Source organism: Helianthus annuus, chromosome 17 (assembly GCF_002127325.2).
Source record: "Helianthus annuus cultivar XRQ/B chromosome 17, HanXRQr2.0-SUNRISE, whole genome shotgun sequence".
In the NCBI taxonomy this organism is placed as follows: domain Eukaryota; kingdom Viridiplantae; phylum Streptophyta; class Magnoliopsida; order Asterales; family Asteraceae; genus Helianthus; species Helianthus annuus.
This window is the reverse complement of record NC_035449.2, coordinates 38,909,893-38,927,666: the sequence shown is the minus strand read 5'-3', so window position 1 is coordinate 38,927,666 and position 17,774 is coordinate 38,909,893. Positions and strand designations below refer to the sequence as shown.

The 17,774-nt window shown below is 38.3% G+C and overlaps 1 long non-coding RNA gene across 1 annotated transcript; it reads right to left on the bottom strand.

Annotated features, from left to right (window-relative positions):
* Nucleotides 1-417: 417 nt before the first annotated feature.
* LOC110921629 lies at nucleotides 418-3,736 on the bottom strand. Its single transcript, XR_002582512.2, has 4 exons — nucleotides 3,281-3,736; nucleotides 2,830-3,198; nucleotides 886-1,634; nucleotides 418-732 (listed from the first exon to the last, which is right to left on the bottom strand). It is a non-coding gene; the product is annotated as an uncharacterized LOC110921629 (long non-coding RNA).
* Between the last annotated feature and the right edge of the window lie 14,038 nt (nucleotides 3,737-17,774).

Here is a 17,774-nt window from a genome sequence, read left to right as displayed (position 1 = left end):
TGATTTTTTTTATAGATTTTTTTGTACTAGATTTTTTTTGTTGTATTTTTAAAAAACAAAAGGGGTGCCACAATCATTTTCACTCCTATTTATAAGTATCAAAATGCCCTTCATTTCTACTTATTAGGGGTAACACATGCCATCATCATAATCTTTTTTAATCTAGTTAGGCAAAATCTACTTTTTAATTCATCCTTCCATGTTAGTATATGCATAAATATTAAGAACATCTTTAGTTACACATTATTGAAGTTATTTTCTTTGTAATAAATACACATTCTTTATCCTAATTTTATGGAGTCTTATTAGAATGTTATGTGAGAAAGACAAGAGATAAAGATTAAAGAGCAAGTGTCAATTTTTGCATCAGATCCAATGCACAGCTGCAGCTTAACGAGTCAGTACCGTACAACTTAATTTCAACGAATATACAGCTTTGTGGTCCTGTTGCTCTATACTTTTATCATTAAACAAAATAAAAAATAAATATCTACACATGTGATACTTCAATGTTTACTTTTGAGTAAACTAGGTTTATACCCACGCTCGCGTTGCAACACGCTAAACCGAATCATTCACGGTTTGAACATTTTACTTATACGTGACATATTAGAGAATTATAGAAGTACGGTTTTAACATTTACATAGTCTTCCGTTTATACGTAGATCACAAAAGTTTTTTACTTCACACGTCCGGGCACCTAGTCTTCTTTGTGTCGCTAATGTCTTCACCTGTATATTTTAGCAAACCGATTAAAGTGAAAGATTCGATGCAACCGCTAGAAAACCCCGACAAGCCAGCAATATTCTCACCCCTACACTATACTTATAAGCTATAATGTTAAAAAAAAAAAACCAACATTCATAAACCAAACTAAAACTCACCACCAAGAGGATAATCTTGAGCATCAAACTGGCCATCTTTGCATTGGTCATAGAAAACGGTGCCAGTGACTGTCGTATCTCCAACCACCATGTCCACCACAAACCGCCCTTAAACCCAGCGTCGAACAACTCCCCCTTCCATCACTAATCAACCATTGGGGCATCCCTAAGCAGAATCATGCGACATTGATTTTATATTTGGTGATACGATTTAACAAATAAGTGTTATGCATTGTGTAAACAGGTGAATTACTATGACCAGTATAACTGTTACCTCTGCACAAGTGACTAAGAGTGAAGTTGTGTACTTTGTGAATAATGAACAGAAACAAATAAAAAAGATATGTAATTTACTCTTCAAAGAGAGGTGGAAGCAAGCCACGAAAATACAATCCAACCCAACCAAGTCTCATGGCGCGATACTGTGAGGCACAAAGAGGATTAATATTGGGTTTTAATAACAAAATTAGAGATGTTTTAAAGTCACATACATATGGCAAAACATACATACACTGATCTAATATATTAGATAGAGAACCACCTGCAGTTATCTTTGGGAGCATGATTTTGAGAGTTTTATGGTAAGAGAATAGCTGATACCTCACCCGCACAAAATTAAACATTTTCCGGTCACCGTCCGAGATTGGCTGAATTGCGTTGTATTATATCTCAAATGCGTCAAGTCAAAATGAGTAAAAAGGTTTGAAAGTCGTCCAGATCTTATTGTTAATGCTTACAACCTCGTGAATCTGTATAGTATACAAAGATTCATATTGTCAAACTCGACTCCATGGGCACACTGTTTAAACCTGAACCCCGTTGTCTGGGGTATGGGGCTTGGGCTGGGGCGTGGGTTTGGGCGTGGCCCCATTGGCGTAGGTTTGAAGCCGAGCGTGGGGCGGGCTAGTAAGGTGACATAGCGGGCTCTCAATGGCCAAACCAAACTCATGCCCCCAACCCAAGCCCCACCATACCCCATGGGCGTGGGTTTTGGTGGTGGGGGGGCTCCCATTCCATGTGTCAACAAATGCCCAAACCCAAACCCAAGCCCCCCATACCCCACGGCCTTAAATCATTTTATTCAAATAGTTCAATTATTTTTATAATAATAAGAAAGAACAAAACTATGTTCACCACCCAACACATTTTGACTCGTACAAAAAATTGGCCTATGTAAACTTGAAATCCTGAACCCGTTACCCACCTCACCTGACCCACCCAGAAAAGATTTAACTATTTAAACCTGAACCCACTTGTCAACCCACTGCAAGTGTCCATTTGGTTATCTCTAAAATATATTTTATTTAAAGATTTATTTTGGTTTTGTTATAACAAAGATAAAATAAAAAATATGTTTGCTACCCAACCCGTTACTCATACAAAATGTGGCCTATTTAGACCCGCAACCGTTTCCCACCCCACCTCACCATCTAAAAAAGATTTCACTAGCTAAATTTGAACCCACTTGGCAGTCAACCTGCATTACCCGTTCATTTGCTACCTCTTAATTCGTTTTGAAAAAAGATTTAGATTGTTCTTGCAACAATAAAAAAGAACCAAAAGATGTTTGCAACCCAACGTGTTTGACTTGCACAGAAAATGGCCTGTTTAAATGTTATTGAGTTTAATCCGTTCTAACATTTTAGATGCATAAAGCCTCTGTAAGTTGCTTCATCGAAACATAACTCAAAATCAAAACACAAACTTGACAAACAAACTTATCAATCCATTCTTGGTGTTAGGGCAGTGGTAAGTGGATTCAGTGTTTTTGTGTATTCTCATTTGTCTAAAAACTTGTTTAAAGGACATTTTAGTTCTCATGAGAGTATGAGACATCCTAATTCCCTAACAAAAAAGTGCCTGTCTAAACACTCGATATGCCTAAATTATTTAAAAAGTTAAAAACTTGCAAAGTTGACAAACTGAGAAAAAAAGGATGCTTACAGCATAAAGTACTGTCGAAAACTCAGATTCAGTCAAACTCCGATCAGTTGACTCCTTGTTCATGACAAATGTTGTTGAGACCAAAATATAACGCACAATCTCTGTATATTGTTCATGAAAAATGCTGGAAGCATCATTTTTGTTTCCACATCACGCGCAACTAATTCAGAACATAGAGACCAAACAACAGTGATGCACACTGCCCTAAACCATTGAACAGAACCAATCGATTGCTTTAGTACCAATTCCACTTACCACTGCCCTAATAAACAATCGAACACCACCGATTGATGATGAACACCGCCCTCTAGATGACACCACAACCTATTGCGTTTGCCGGATGTGTTCCCCCTTTTCATAAATACTAATCTTTGAAGTCCCAAAAAAGACTAACCCGTTAGATATGAATACATGAAACACCCGCTTTGACTATAAAAGAATACATGCATACCTGGTTCAGGAAAGCAGGTTCTCACCGGAGCTAAGCTGACTTCGTCGGAACCGTAAAACATTCAGATCTCTCACCGGCAGAGATCCCGACACCCGTGGTGTCGTTTGTTCATGTTGATCCCGACACCCGTGGTGCCGTAACTTTGTCGGACCTTCACCGGAACCCTAGCATCTTCTCCACGCCGCTAATCACCACCGGAACCGCACCCTGATTCCGTCACCACCGGAATCGCACCCTGAATCCGACACCACCACACACTGATAATCTCTCTAACCACCACCACACCACCAGTGATAGGCAACGCCGCCGTTCCGGCACACACACGGGACATGGCCGACTACCTTTCTCTGTCTCCTTTCTGATCTCTTTCATCGTTCCGGTGTATGGGGTGTAGTAGGTTTAGGGTTTGATATTGGGTTTCACATCAGACACGTGGCCTGAATCATTCTCAGACGTGGAGGAGAGGTGTGACCTGTATTTACTATTGTGCCCTCTATTTACTGTTCATTAAGTTTTCTTATTATCATATAGTAATTATTATTTTAGTCTCTAAGTTTTTATTCAAATTGTTATTTTAGTTTAAATAGTTTTTTTTTTCTTTGGGTTCCTAACTTTTCCTTTTTCTTGTCATTTTAATTATATTATCTAACTTAGTCTAAAAACCAGGTTATAATCAGGGGTATTTTTGGCATTAAATTATTATGAGGTTTATAAATTATGTTGTAAACTACCCTTGGTTATCACTACACAACAATTATGCCAAAAATACCCCTGGTTATAACCAGATTTTTAGACTGAGTTAGACAATGTGATCAAAATGACAAGAAAATGGAAAAATCAGGGACTCTAGAGAAAAAAAAAACTACTCGGACTAAAATGACAATTTGGACCAAACATCAGGGACTAAAATGGCAATTTACTCAAAAAATTACTAGGAAATGCATGCATAACAATAGAAAATAAAACACACATTTTGACATGAGGCCTTATTAATAATCACATAAGGTAAATATTGTGAGAAAAGAAATTTATACTTATTTTGTTCGTAAAAAGTATAATATTATTATGAGCATGGGTACTAAACTCCATATAGATTCGGCCAATGAACATTTGAGTGCGAAAAAAGGCTCAAGCGACATCACAACCACCACCTTCGGATCAGGTTTGGCCATCTATTGCGTGTGTCCCTATCTAGAAGGATGCAGAACAATACAGTAAACACGAAGAATCAATGGAACATGAAGATATGATTCTTGAGGATCTTAAATGTGAGCACACTCGTCTTATGAAAAATATCTGCTTTATGAGCCTAAAGATAAAATGATACGCTTTTGACTTGGAGCAACTAGAATCCACTAAAAAGGTAAAAATAATAATAATAATAATAATAATAATAATAATAATAATAATAATAATAATAATAATAATAATAATAATAATAATAATCTAGGGAGGTAGTTATATTTCGGATTTGTGTTTGTTAGGTTATACAAGAACGAGCAGACAAGGTTAATAGAGTTAATTTACTTCATTAAGAATCACTTTAAAGTGTTTCATCACTCATCAGTCATAATCCTATAGTCGGTGATTGTGGGGTATTTCTTTGTATGGTTATAGAGAGAATAGCAATGCAATTACCCTTAATTTAAGATAACCAAGATATGGTTGCTTCACAATATTTTCATAGAAAGTTCACCTAGAGAGCACCAAATTTAGTGCTGTATTTGTTCTATCTATAAGTAATAAAATAATTTCATAATAAAACAAAACTATGAAAATGAATGTAACTTTAAAATCTAAAACTATGTTAGGAGAGTATATAACTTACAACAAAAGGGAGTCCAAACCATGGTCACACATTTTATCGCATCATTTCATGTTTTTTCTTTTACCCATATGTTTCTTTTACTCGTATCTAGTAGTCTAGCAGTAAGATATTTACTTTGGTGTGAGTTTAAAACCTTGCAAATACAAGATTAGATGATATTTTTGTGTAAAATAATGTTAAAAAATCATTCTTTTTCTTTAGACTTGTTTCGATGAGTGGATTGGGCCTCTAAGTCTTGGGTTGAATCCCGGTAGACCAGCTTCATTTACTTCCTGCGCAGCCCACAGTTAACTTACTTTGATTTAGTTTGTTAGTTACGCTGACAAAAAGATTTATTTAAAACTTATCGTAATTTAAATATAGTAAAAGGATTGTAAATATATCTAAGTTCTTGAGACCGAAAAGAATTACCAAAGCTAGTTAAAATTTAGGTGAATTGCATATATTATAAATAGGGTTATCAACGTAATAAAATAATTAAACAAGTAAAAATTAGTAACCAAGCATGTTGCAATTTCCTTTTCTTTCTGTGGACACTGCATCAACACACTTGAAGACCTGGGCCATCCGCTTCTAACCTGCCCTGTTGCGAAAAAAGTTTGGCACAACCTTCAACTATGGTGCAATTTGTCGTTCCAAGTCAATTCGGTAAAGGATCTGCTATCGCTTTCCACTTGGATATCTGGTTCTAACTTATTCAAGAAAATACTTCGAGCGATAAATATGACAGTATTATGGGAAATTTGCAAGGTAAGAAATGAAAAAATCTTCAACAAAGTAGTAGAATCCACAAAGGACAATGTTTTCTTATGTATCAAAAACAAGGGAACTACAATTTCTTACTTGATATGTAATGTTTCAAACAATCTTTTGTAATATGTTTCTCTTGTTCTAGCTTCATGCTAGTTTTCATAAGAACCGCGTCCCTAAAAAAGAGGAATCCTATACCTAACTATCCTCATATAATCATGGATTTTTGGTGAATTGAGTTCCCTTATGAGGTCCATACAGCATATCAATCAATCTCACTCTACATTATCATCTAATTTTTTAGATTTGTGTGTAGTTTTACTCATTTAACGTATAAGAGATAGTATTGTGAATCAGATGAATGGTTTTACTAGATTCATGTGTTTAGGGTTTGGTATAGAAAGGGGATTTTTTTTCTTCATATGAATCGTAGTTAAATGTAATTAATAGGATAGGATTGATAAATAATATACAAGAACAACAGTTGAATAATGTATATGTACAAAATTACATATTTGACATGATGTATGCTGTGTAGAATTGTGTTACAAAGATTTTGATAGAAGCTAAACTATTTTGTGGTTTGTACTAGACTGAATAAAGGTTGCTGAATTATTTTGTGGTAGAACCCATAAACATGTTTATCTTAACGGGTGATGTTCTGGTCAACTTTGTGTGTTTCATCTATCCCGTTTGGTTAATGTTATTGACTTATTTCTTATTTAAATGTATTTTTCGTAGCTTAAACTGGTTGGGTTTTGATATCATGACAAAACTCAAAAGTTAAAAGAGCATCACATTTTATAATTAGTTTTATATACACAGGTAAATGTTCCTATACAAAGTACCCTTTATCAACGAAATGTAATAAGTGTTTTACACCCTTAGATCTAATTTTTAATGGCTGAGATCACAATGGCAAAAATGTAAATTGTATTTTAATTTTCTATGACTTATTTGACTTGAGAGAGGTATAACTGTCAATAAACATCATTTAAATAAAGGAACTGTATCAATTTAATCATATATCCACGATCTTCAAGCACAAAATCAGGGATTCTCTCCGCCCCCACCTTAATTCATCACTAACTACCACCTTCAGCCACCGAAAAAAACCCTAGCCTCCTTCTAACAACTTCCACGGCTTCCTTCTTCAACGGTTTCCTCATCTCCTAACTGTTTCTTCCTTGGTTGTGGTTGGGTACAAAACACCATGTGTTAACGCAAGTGTTTCTTACTTGATATCTAGAAGAAATATTTTAAGATTCAAGGCGTGGTGTTTAATTTCTGGAAACACTGTATTGTGATTCGAGTCATGATGTTTTAACATTTGGAATCTGGAAACATTGTATTATGATTGAAGCCATAGTGTTTTAATATTTGGAATGATTGTATTTGCTATTCGAGTCATGGTGTTTTAACATCAGAAAGAACCGTATTAAATTCAAGACGTGGTGTTTTAAACATCAGGAGACATCGTATTGTGATTCAAGACATGGTGTTTTTAACATTTGTTGGAATGATTGTATTGTTATTCAAGTCATGGTGGTTTAACGCAGTTGTAAAACACTATGAATTAAATTCAAACTTTATTTAAACACCATGTTATGTCAACATGTAGCAACACCATACGCATTAAAACACCATACGCGATTAAAGCACCATACTAAGAACATCTTCTGGAACACATGTTGTAAAACACCATGAATTGAACAAAGAATTATAAAAACACCATGTTATGAATAGTTATGAGGTTTGTGAATGATGTATTATGTGAATGGTTATCAAACCCGGATTCCAGGGATTCTCTCTCCAGATTCGTAACTGCTGATTCATTACTATATTTGAATTGTTGATGATATTACAATTATACCCTCAAGACCTAATTTTAATTAGTGTCACATATGCTCACCATATTCCTCCTTACACTTCTCACACAAAACACCATTGTACAATATCCCCAACCTATACACATATTCATATATTGCTGTAAGTTTGTAAATGTAGAGCACTAAATGAAATAAAAAAACAAAACAAAAAACTGGGTGTTAAACGCCTTGTGCTAATGTCAACTCACTGGTTTGGTTTGCAAACTGTTAGATTACGAAATTATAAACAATCTTTAAGCCATTAACTAGTATTTAGATTTGCACATATAGGTTGACTTATTTTGCTTGGCATGTATAGTGTGACGAAGAAAAACAGAGTTGCGGGTGTGCTGGAAAACTTTGCGGAAGGCGAAAGGTACGCTGAGCACTCGGGAAGTTTGTTCGCAACAAGAGCCTAGAAATAATGCCAAATTTGACAATCAGCTTGCTTTGCAAGATTAACAACCAGCTTGTCTTAAATTGCTTGCGTGGCATGTTGTAAAACAAAAACCAGTTGGTCTCGGATTGTGTTGCAAGATTAACAATCAACTTAAAGCTCAACGAAAATATTGTTCATATTACCAGCTTAAAGCTGACACATAATTCATGGCCACACCAAAACTTGCAACGACCTTCGGATATACAGTTTGGTTTATCTTTGGTTGTGTTCTTGATGGTATGGGTTAAGACGTTGAGTTGTTCAAGCAAACGCGATGGTTTCTCAGGCAAGTGGTGGAGGTAGAGTGACTGGCATAACTGTCATCGGATCTATCATGTGGTGGCAATATGTAACACCTCGAAAATATAAAACTTTATATTAGAATTATAAAGTCTTAAATAAACAAGAACAAACTAACTAGGAATAGATAACCCAGTTAGTTACGAGTCTTCAGATGCCATATAAGTGGATTAAAACACCTAAATTATAAATTAAACAAAAGTTGAGGGACTTAAGTTATTAAACTAGAAACATGAATTACTAAAACCAAATAATCTACACCAAATACACACTTAGTGTGTGTCTAGTCGATCATAAACACAGGGGTGAACAAGAACTCCCCCACCAATCCCTAACTTGTGCCAAATTGATCAAATTGGAGGTTCAAATCAATTCCAAATCGATTTTCAAGCACGAATTAGTGATCACCTTGTTGAAGGGATCATAAGGTATGCAAAATTTTGATGTTTTGATTCATCTTAAATTCTAGGTTAATTGTGAAAATCGAATTTTAGCTTGATTATGTGATAATTAGATGAAACTTGTAGTGAAAACAAGTTTAAGAGTGAATCCTAGTTGATAATTAGCAAGAATCATGTTTTAAATTATGAAAATTCTGATAACCCATTCATGGGTTAAATGGGTTTTTGCAAAGAGATGAACACAAGAATTTGGGTTATTAGAAGTAGTATTACTTGAATCCTATATGATGATTTTGGTGATTATATCCATGCTTGCATGATGAAATCGGAATATGTGGTTATAATTGGTGAAAATAACAAGTTACGAACTTGATTCTAGTTATGTAAAAATTAAACCCGTTAGGTGTTCGTTAAAATGCTTAAGTGAAGAATTAAGTGTTAAAAATCGAATGAAAACGCATGTTTGGTTGCTATGACAAATTATGCGTTAAAGTGCATAAAAAGTGTTCTAAAAATGTTGTGAATTGAACTCTTTTAGGCAAGGAGTCCGGATCATCAAGTGGACAAGCCGGAGGGGATACGCGTTTGAAAGGGGTGCCCTAAAGGTACGTAACTTGTTCCGTTACATTGTGCATAAACGATTGAATTTTAGCTTGTTAAAGGTGTCATAATAGTAAAGAATATGCGTTTGGTGTGTCATTGAAGTGGCAAAGCTCACTCGACACCCAAACGGGTCAAAATATTGGTTAGAAATAGTTTGGCATGTCATTAAAGTGATGATTCTCACTCGACAACCAAACAGGTCAAAACTATGTATTTGAATCGATCTTGTGTGTAGAGACTTGAAAGTCTCATATTGTGATAATGCTCGGTAGCAATATACCAAAGAATGGTTTTGCTAAGCTAAGTTTATAAACCCGTGATATCGGGTCAAACGGTAATAACTAGATGCAAGAGATGCACAAGAAGCATGCTTAAATTGTTAGAAAATGAGCATGGGATTCTAATGCGAGCATAAGGCCATATAATGTAATGGATACGCCATGAATTACAAGCCCAGGAATGGGTAAATATGTCTAGAATGCTAAAAAATAGAATGATGAACAATATGCACATATAGTTGATGGGTCGAATAATCGAAACAAGGTTTTTGTGAACCATACATTCATAAACTGGGTTTCGTTAAGTGAAACTTACATGGTTAGATCCGTAATTTTAATACGGATACATAGGAAAAAGAATCGGCTAAAACGGACATGTAAATCGAAAGTTATGTTAGTTTAAAGTTTGACAATGGAAATAAAATTGCTGGGCAAACATACAGCACCAAACAACAAACCTACTGCCGAAATGAAGCCGTCGCGCTACGCGACGCCAAACTACGTTCACCGTCGCGTCACGCGAGGATCATCGCGGGCCGCGAAAGCCTGGACTTGATCTGTCGCGGGGCGCGACAGACCTAATTCGCTGCAATTTTTGTTTGTTTTCGTTGTTTGGCAATAGAACTTATATATACATGATATTATGTTGTCAAAATTAACGATTGATGTGATTTTGACCTTAGGTACTGCTCGTTCATTTCAGATGCCGATCAAGCAAGGAAACCAAGAACCGAACACAAGTTTTGAAGCTTCCGCACTAATCTAATTATGTTTAAACAATGTGGTTTTGTAAACATCACTAAACGTTGAATGTTTTTAATCTAGCTAGTTGACTATGTTTAAATAGTATAACGAAGTACATCTCAGTTATTAACTAAGTTTTTGTTACTTATGCATATTGTTTCGAAAAGTCCGTATTTTATGATAAAATAGTGGATTTATAAGACAAGTGTTACAAGTTGGTAATCAGAGCTCAAGGTTGTTAACAAAATGTGTTCGGTTCAAGCTTGATCAACATCCTGTAAAAGATAATCATTTTAGTAGGCTTATTAATGTAGAAGAAAAATATAAATTGACGTGCACGGGAAGAGTGTGTTAACACACTCAAACCCGGAAAGGGCACTAAATGAGAACGGTTAAAGCAAGTCGCGAACTTGGCTAAACCGAAGCAAATAAAGTATATGTTATAGATGAAATGTTTAACGATTGGTGTAAACATTTCAGTTTCAAAGATGACGGAAAAAGGTAATGATGATGCGGTGCCGATAGTCACCGAGCAAATGAAAGAAGTAATTGCCTAGGAAGTAGGAAAGGCAATTGAAAATAGCCTATCCGGTTTTATAGATAAGATTCAAAACACGGTACTTTTGGTAGTCGAAGAAAGAATCAAGAAGTTGGAAGATAGTACCAACACAGCAAAGGAAAAATCTGGAGAGCGCAGGGGCTGCTCATACAAGGAATTCATGGCATGTAAACTGCCACTTTATAACGGAGAGGTGGATCCGATAATATGCCAACGATTCTCATGTGATATTGAAGGGGTGTTTGAGAGAACCCACTGCAATACAAACGACTTCGTAGCTTATGGTACGGGTCAGTTGAGAGGTCAAGCAAAAGACTGGTGGGATAATAAGAAAAAGGAGATTGGAAGCGAAACGACAAGGGCAATGACATGGGACGAGTTTAAGGTACCATTCCTTAAACACCACAGTCCCAAGGCAGTTATCAACCGAATCAAGGAGGAGTTTATCCAGCTGAGACAAAAAGGTGAATCTATTGATAAGATCACAGGGATCTTCCTTGACAAACTGAGATTTTGTGACGAGTTGGTGACGTCCGAAGAACAGAAAGTGTATTATTACTATAATATGCTAAGCGCAGAGTATCGGGAGTTTATGACTCCCTCGAAGTACGAGACTCTCACTGAAATCATTAACACTGCTCGAGAAAGGGAGATAGAGCTGAAAAAGCAAATTGAGAAAGGTGAACGAAGGGCACAGACTGTTAATCCAAGCCCTGCAAAGAAAGCACGAACCACGGAGTCGTTAAAGAAACATGAAGGGAAAGGCGGAACGCCGAGTTGTAAGGTTTGTGGGAAAGGGCACAAGGGCTAGTGCCGGTTTAAAGATAAGTCGTGTCCTATATGCGGGAAGACAAGACACACGGCTGCGTTATACCCGGGAAAAGTGTCGGTTTGTTATAAGTGCTACCAGCCGGGCCATAAGAAATCAGAATGCCCAGAGTTGGTTGGGAAGAAGGATGGCAAGGATTCGCAAGCAGAAACTCTGAAAGCAAAAGCCAGATCCTTCCAGTTAACCGCGGCCGAGGCAAAGAAGGAACCCAATGTGGTTTCAGGTATATTTGCTATAAATTCAATTCCCGCACATGTATTATTTGATACGGGTGCGAATAAATCCTTTATTTCACATGGATCTATTCGACATCCTTCATTTGTACTGACGAAATTACCTATGCCATTAGAAGTAGAAATAGGTGACAATAAAAGTTTTATTGTGTGTGACGTGTGTCAAGATTGTAAGATGAGTATCGATGGTGAAGAATACTCAATAGACTTGATCCCGATGTCAATGGAAGAATTCCAAGTAGTGGTCGGAATGGATTGGTTATCCCGACATCCCGCGAAGGTTGTGTGTTTCCGCAAGGAGATAAACTAACGTCTCTGAGTGGAAAACACGTTACCATCTATGGTGAGAAAGGGGGTAATCCCGTTATGTGCTCAATGCTAAAAGCTCATACACTTATGAGGCACGGATGTAGAGCGTTCATGATTTATGCAAATGAACCCGAGGATGGATTGCCGAAGATTGAAGACGTACCGGTAGTACGTGAGTATGTAGATATGTTTCCGGAAGACTTACCGGGGGTACCGCCTGAGCGGGAGGTAGAATTCGGAACTAAATTGATTTCGGGTGCGAAACCCGTAGCCAAAGCACCGTATAGGCTCGCGCCATCAGAGCTACAAGAATTGATGTCTCAGATTCAAGACCTACTTGACAAGGGGTTTATTAGACCGAGTGTGTCTCCGTGGGGTGCACCGGTGCTAATCGTGAAAAAGAAAGATGGGAGCATGCGCATGTGTATCGATTATCGGGAGTTAAATAAACTCACGGTGAAAAATCGATACCCGCTCCCAAGAATTAATGACTTATTTGACCAGTTACAAGGCGCGAGTTGGTTCTCAAAGATTGACCTTAGGTCGGGTTATCATCAGTTGAAGGTCAAGGAGGAGGATGTACCGAAGACGACCTTTCGTACATGGTACGGACATTACGAATTCCTCGTGATGTCCTTTGGGTTAACCAATGCACCCGCGACTTTCATGGACCTTATGAACCGGGTTTGCAAACCGATGTTGGATAAGTCGGTGATAGTGTTCATCGACGACATCTTAGTGTATTCAAAGAATGAAGAAGAACATGCAAGCCATTTACGTGAAGTGTTGGTGTAACACCCCGTATTTCGAAAGTCAAAGTCAAAGTCAACATTGAAGTCAAAGGAAGAAAAGATTGCTAATTGCGATCTGTCACTCCTTGCTCAACTCCTGTTTTAACTTCTTTGACTTGTAGATAATCTATTTATTTTATCGCATTAGTTGTATTATGTGGAGTACTTGTTAATAATCGAGGTTTGATCGCTATTTATCGCATATTTATCGCTTTTCGCATCGCAATCGCATGCGCAACTCGAATTATGCGTTCTGGATATTGTTTTACGTGTGTGTGCTACTTATGTGTTATTTGTGCATGTTTATTTTATGTGTTGTGGTGATTAATCGAAACGCAATCGCAACTCTATCGCAATCAAATCACAGACGCTAAATGCAACTTACTTAGGATGATTGTATGTTAGATATAGTAGTTGGGATTAATGGATAATTCTAACGCATCGCTTAAACACATCGCAAAGCTCAACGCACGAACGAAACGCCGAAGCTTAGTCATTATCGGATGGTCAACCGATCGGATTGCCATCCGATCGGATTGCCACCTGATCGGACAGTCATCCGATCGAAGACCCACCCGATCCTATGAACTTTCCTTATTGGGAAACCCTATAAATACCTACCTGTCACATAATTTGTGATGTGACAGCACCCTCACTCGACCCAGCCGCTCTCAAGCTTCTTTCTCTCGATTTCTCGCGATTCTTGTAAGTTTTTAACCTAAATCTTGTACTTCTATGATCTACACGCACTCCTTCACCTTTTTCTCTTTTGAATCTTAACTTTCCACCGTGAAATCACTAGATTTGAGGTGTTCTAGGATGATGTCATCATAGGGTTCTTATGAACTTCATGTTTTGGCTTTAATCCATCAAGAACAACTTAGATCTGGACGATTTCCACACGAATGAACGAAAATCTTGAATAGATCTGAACACACTCATGGTGAAAAGGATTGAAAGATGGTTTTCCAACTTTCTTTCAACTCTGTTACACTCAATGCACTCAAAACCGATAGAATCAGAGCTTGTTCTGATCTTCTACAACTTCTTAGTGATGTGTTGGTTCAAGATCTGGGTTCTACCAAAGAGACGACCGATTCCGGGTTAAACATGAACCAACATCACGAACTAGAGAACGGGTCGGATCTGGGTGATTCTTGTCCGATCGGGTCCCTAGGGTCTTGACGAGGTTCTGTTGTTTAGCACGTATCACACCGCCTCGATCAAAAGCTGCAAACTTTCAAAATAACCAAGTGTCAAGATGGTCAGGTCGTTGGGACGGATTGCTGTCCGATCGGATTGCCATCTGATCGGATTGCCATCCGATCGGACAACCATCTGATCGGCTTGTACCTTGGTCCCACACTTAAACTTTTAATACAACTTTTCATGTTTTGAACGTCGAACGACCACCCGACTATGTGATGGTTGGAACTTCAACACTTATCAATTTTCAACATGTTCAATGCACTATCATTTCTAACGGATTGCCACCCGATCGGTAGACCATCCGATCGAGTGACAACACTGCTGTGAACTTGTTCTCTGAGAATTACCTCGCCGAACGGATCGTCGTCCGATCGAACCGCCGTTCGATCGACCGACCTGAAAGGTAGAGATACCTCTCTGTTTTCAAAATGCTACAACGAAAACTTCAAAGTACAAACCATCATACACAAATACATCCTCACCAAACGAGGTGTCAATCCAATCGAATGGCCATCCAATTGGATGACCATCCGAACGGATTGACATCCGATCGACTGGCCATCCGATCGGATTGCCATCCAATCGGATTACCATCCGACACTTACCACTTTGCACCGTTTTACGTGCCGCTTATCGTTTATGCTATCGTTAACTGTTCAGGCTAATCTCTCTTAGCGCTCCCTTCAATCCAAGAGCGTGTTTACTTGTTAAACACAATCTGTGAGTATACTCGATCCCTTTTTCCTTTATGCACTTTTAGGTGTTACATACTTTATCTATACTCAAATCATAATCGACACACAATGCAACACTATTTATACGCTAACTGTTATTGCATGCTACGTGTTATTCGATGAATGCTTGTATGTTATGTTAACACAGTGATTGTTGCCTGACACCTTAGCAACGATAGTACTATAGTTTGGACTCAGCACCTGTCGTGGACATGGGTTGTTAAGGGCTTTACTTCACGTGTCCCAGTGGGGATATGTGTTGCGCATTCTACTACTCGCAGTCACGTCTGTGCATATTTCCCTGTCGATAACCTACTTGCCTTCACTTTATACATGTTTCATGCTGGTTATGCGTAAACGATTTCAAACTCTATTATGCTATATTAAACTTGTATGCTCACCTTTACACTATGTGTATTGACCCTTATTTTAACATATGTGATAGGTGTTTAGGATTCTATCTGCTAGGATGCTGTGTACTTCCTACTTTTGTGGAATCAAGTAGGATGGAGTCTAGAAACAAAGACAATTTAATTTATTTGAAATCTGAGTTGTCAAAATAATTGATTTGTCTGTGAGATACTATGTCTGTATTAACTAATTTGCTAAGTATGTTATGGTATGGGACTTAACTTAAATATTTGGTAAATTAGTTGTTATGGATTTCTCCTGGACAATCTGTTTCGCTTAGTGCCATGCCCCGATGTTTTCGTCATCGGTTGGGGTGTGACAGATTGGTATCAGAGCCATAACTATAGGGAATTAGGCAAGACTCGACCTAGTCTGGGTCGATGTCTTAGAAACGACCTATCTATAGTCTACGTAACAACAGACCGACTTGTGCAAGCCCTTAGGGGTTTTCTACGAGCTTAAGTGCTATATCTCGCTATTCTCGCTTGCACTATACTATCGCTGCACACTAATTTTCAAAAATGAACAAGTGATTCGGTCCAGATTAGGTGTGAAAACCGCAAACTCTCGACTAAATTGCTTGTTCGACCTGCATTTTTATCTATAAACACGAGAATTTGCGTTGAATCAGGAGTGAAATCCATACTTTAACGCAAATTTTCTTCTCTATTTTATCAAAACAGGAACAAATTTGTTAAGTCAGGGGTGAAACCCGAACCTTGATGACTTGTTCCGATCTTTATTTTGGTTTTACAAAACTCTCACCAAAGTCTCGACGGACTCCAACAACTTGAAGTCATGCTGTAACTGGAGGGATGCATGCCATTCGCCCAAATTCGAGGCGGGAGCACAGTCCTTAAGGCCAAAGTGTGTACCAAAAGTCCTTGTGAATAATCGAATCACTTTGGGTAGTCAATGTCTATTAGCCGCAGACAATCTATTCTTGATTTTTATGTGTTTCGATTCTGAGCTCGCAACTGCCGACTCTGATATTTGTCGTTTTTATGTGTTTATGTGATTCATTTGTTTATATGTTTCGATTTTGGTGATCTATTCGCTTTCACTTTCGCTTCGATCGATACACACAACCCACACAGCACATCTATCTCAACACGCTAACAAATCGTTACTACTGGGGGATAACTGTATACTATGTTACTCGTTGTGTACTCACTACCCGCAATCGCTATTCTCGAACGCGCGAACTTTGAATGATAGGTTTCTGTATTCTGACTGCCTCTTGTGCTTCTGTGCCTTATGTGCTTATGTGCTTCTGTGCTTATGTGAATCTGTGTTTATGTATTACATGATTGTGTTCCTGAGCTTTAGTAGTATTAGACGTTTGACGTGAGATTCGATTATACTGTGTTTGAGTCCTGTGGCGATGTCTGTTGCAGACAATGTCGTCATCTGGATCCCTTCTCTCTCGAACTGCTCGCCGAAACCAGAAAGACAAATGCCTTGCTGCTCTCGTCGCTAAGCAGAGAGCGAAAGTCATTCCTCAGATCGTTATCGATCTACACGAGAATACCAACAAGTCTTCTGAAGAGTCCAGGACTGATTCGCCAAAGTCTGTTTTTAGCTTCAAGCAGTTCAAAGCTTGCGGCCCGAAAGAATTTACTGGTGAAGATGGCCCTACGGCCTTGTTTCAATGGTTTGATTCGATTGAGGTCACCCTGCGCCAGAGTGGCTGTCCTGATGATCTCCGCACTCTGAATGCTACCAGCGTCTTCCAGCCCCGCGCTTTAGACTGGTGGACAGCCGAGAGAAACAAACGCGGAAATGATGCAGCTTACGGTTTAACGTGGGATGAGTTGAAGAACGTCATGTTGGAAGAGGTTTGCCCTCCCCATGAGCGTCAAACGTTGGAGGACGAATTCTGGCATATCAAGCAGAAGGATGGTGACAATGCTGCTTTAACTGCTCGCTTCAAGCAGCTCAGCATAATCTGTCCGGACCAAGTTAAGACGCCCGAAATCACCATCAAGAAGTACATCCGTGCTCTGCCGGATTGTGTGGCTGATTTCGTTCAAGCTGCAAAGACGACGACAATTGAAGAAACTTATCTGCTCGGCGCTGAGATCAATGATAAGCGAGTCAAGGCTGGTGTCTGGGACAAAGCCTCGAAGAATCTGCATCAAGCTACCACCGCCGCAACTGCTGAAACCGCCGCCGCTCCGCAATCTTCAAAGTCCTCTCGTCACAAGA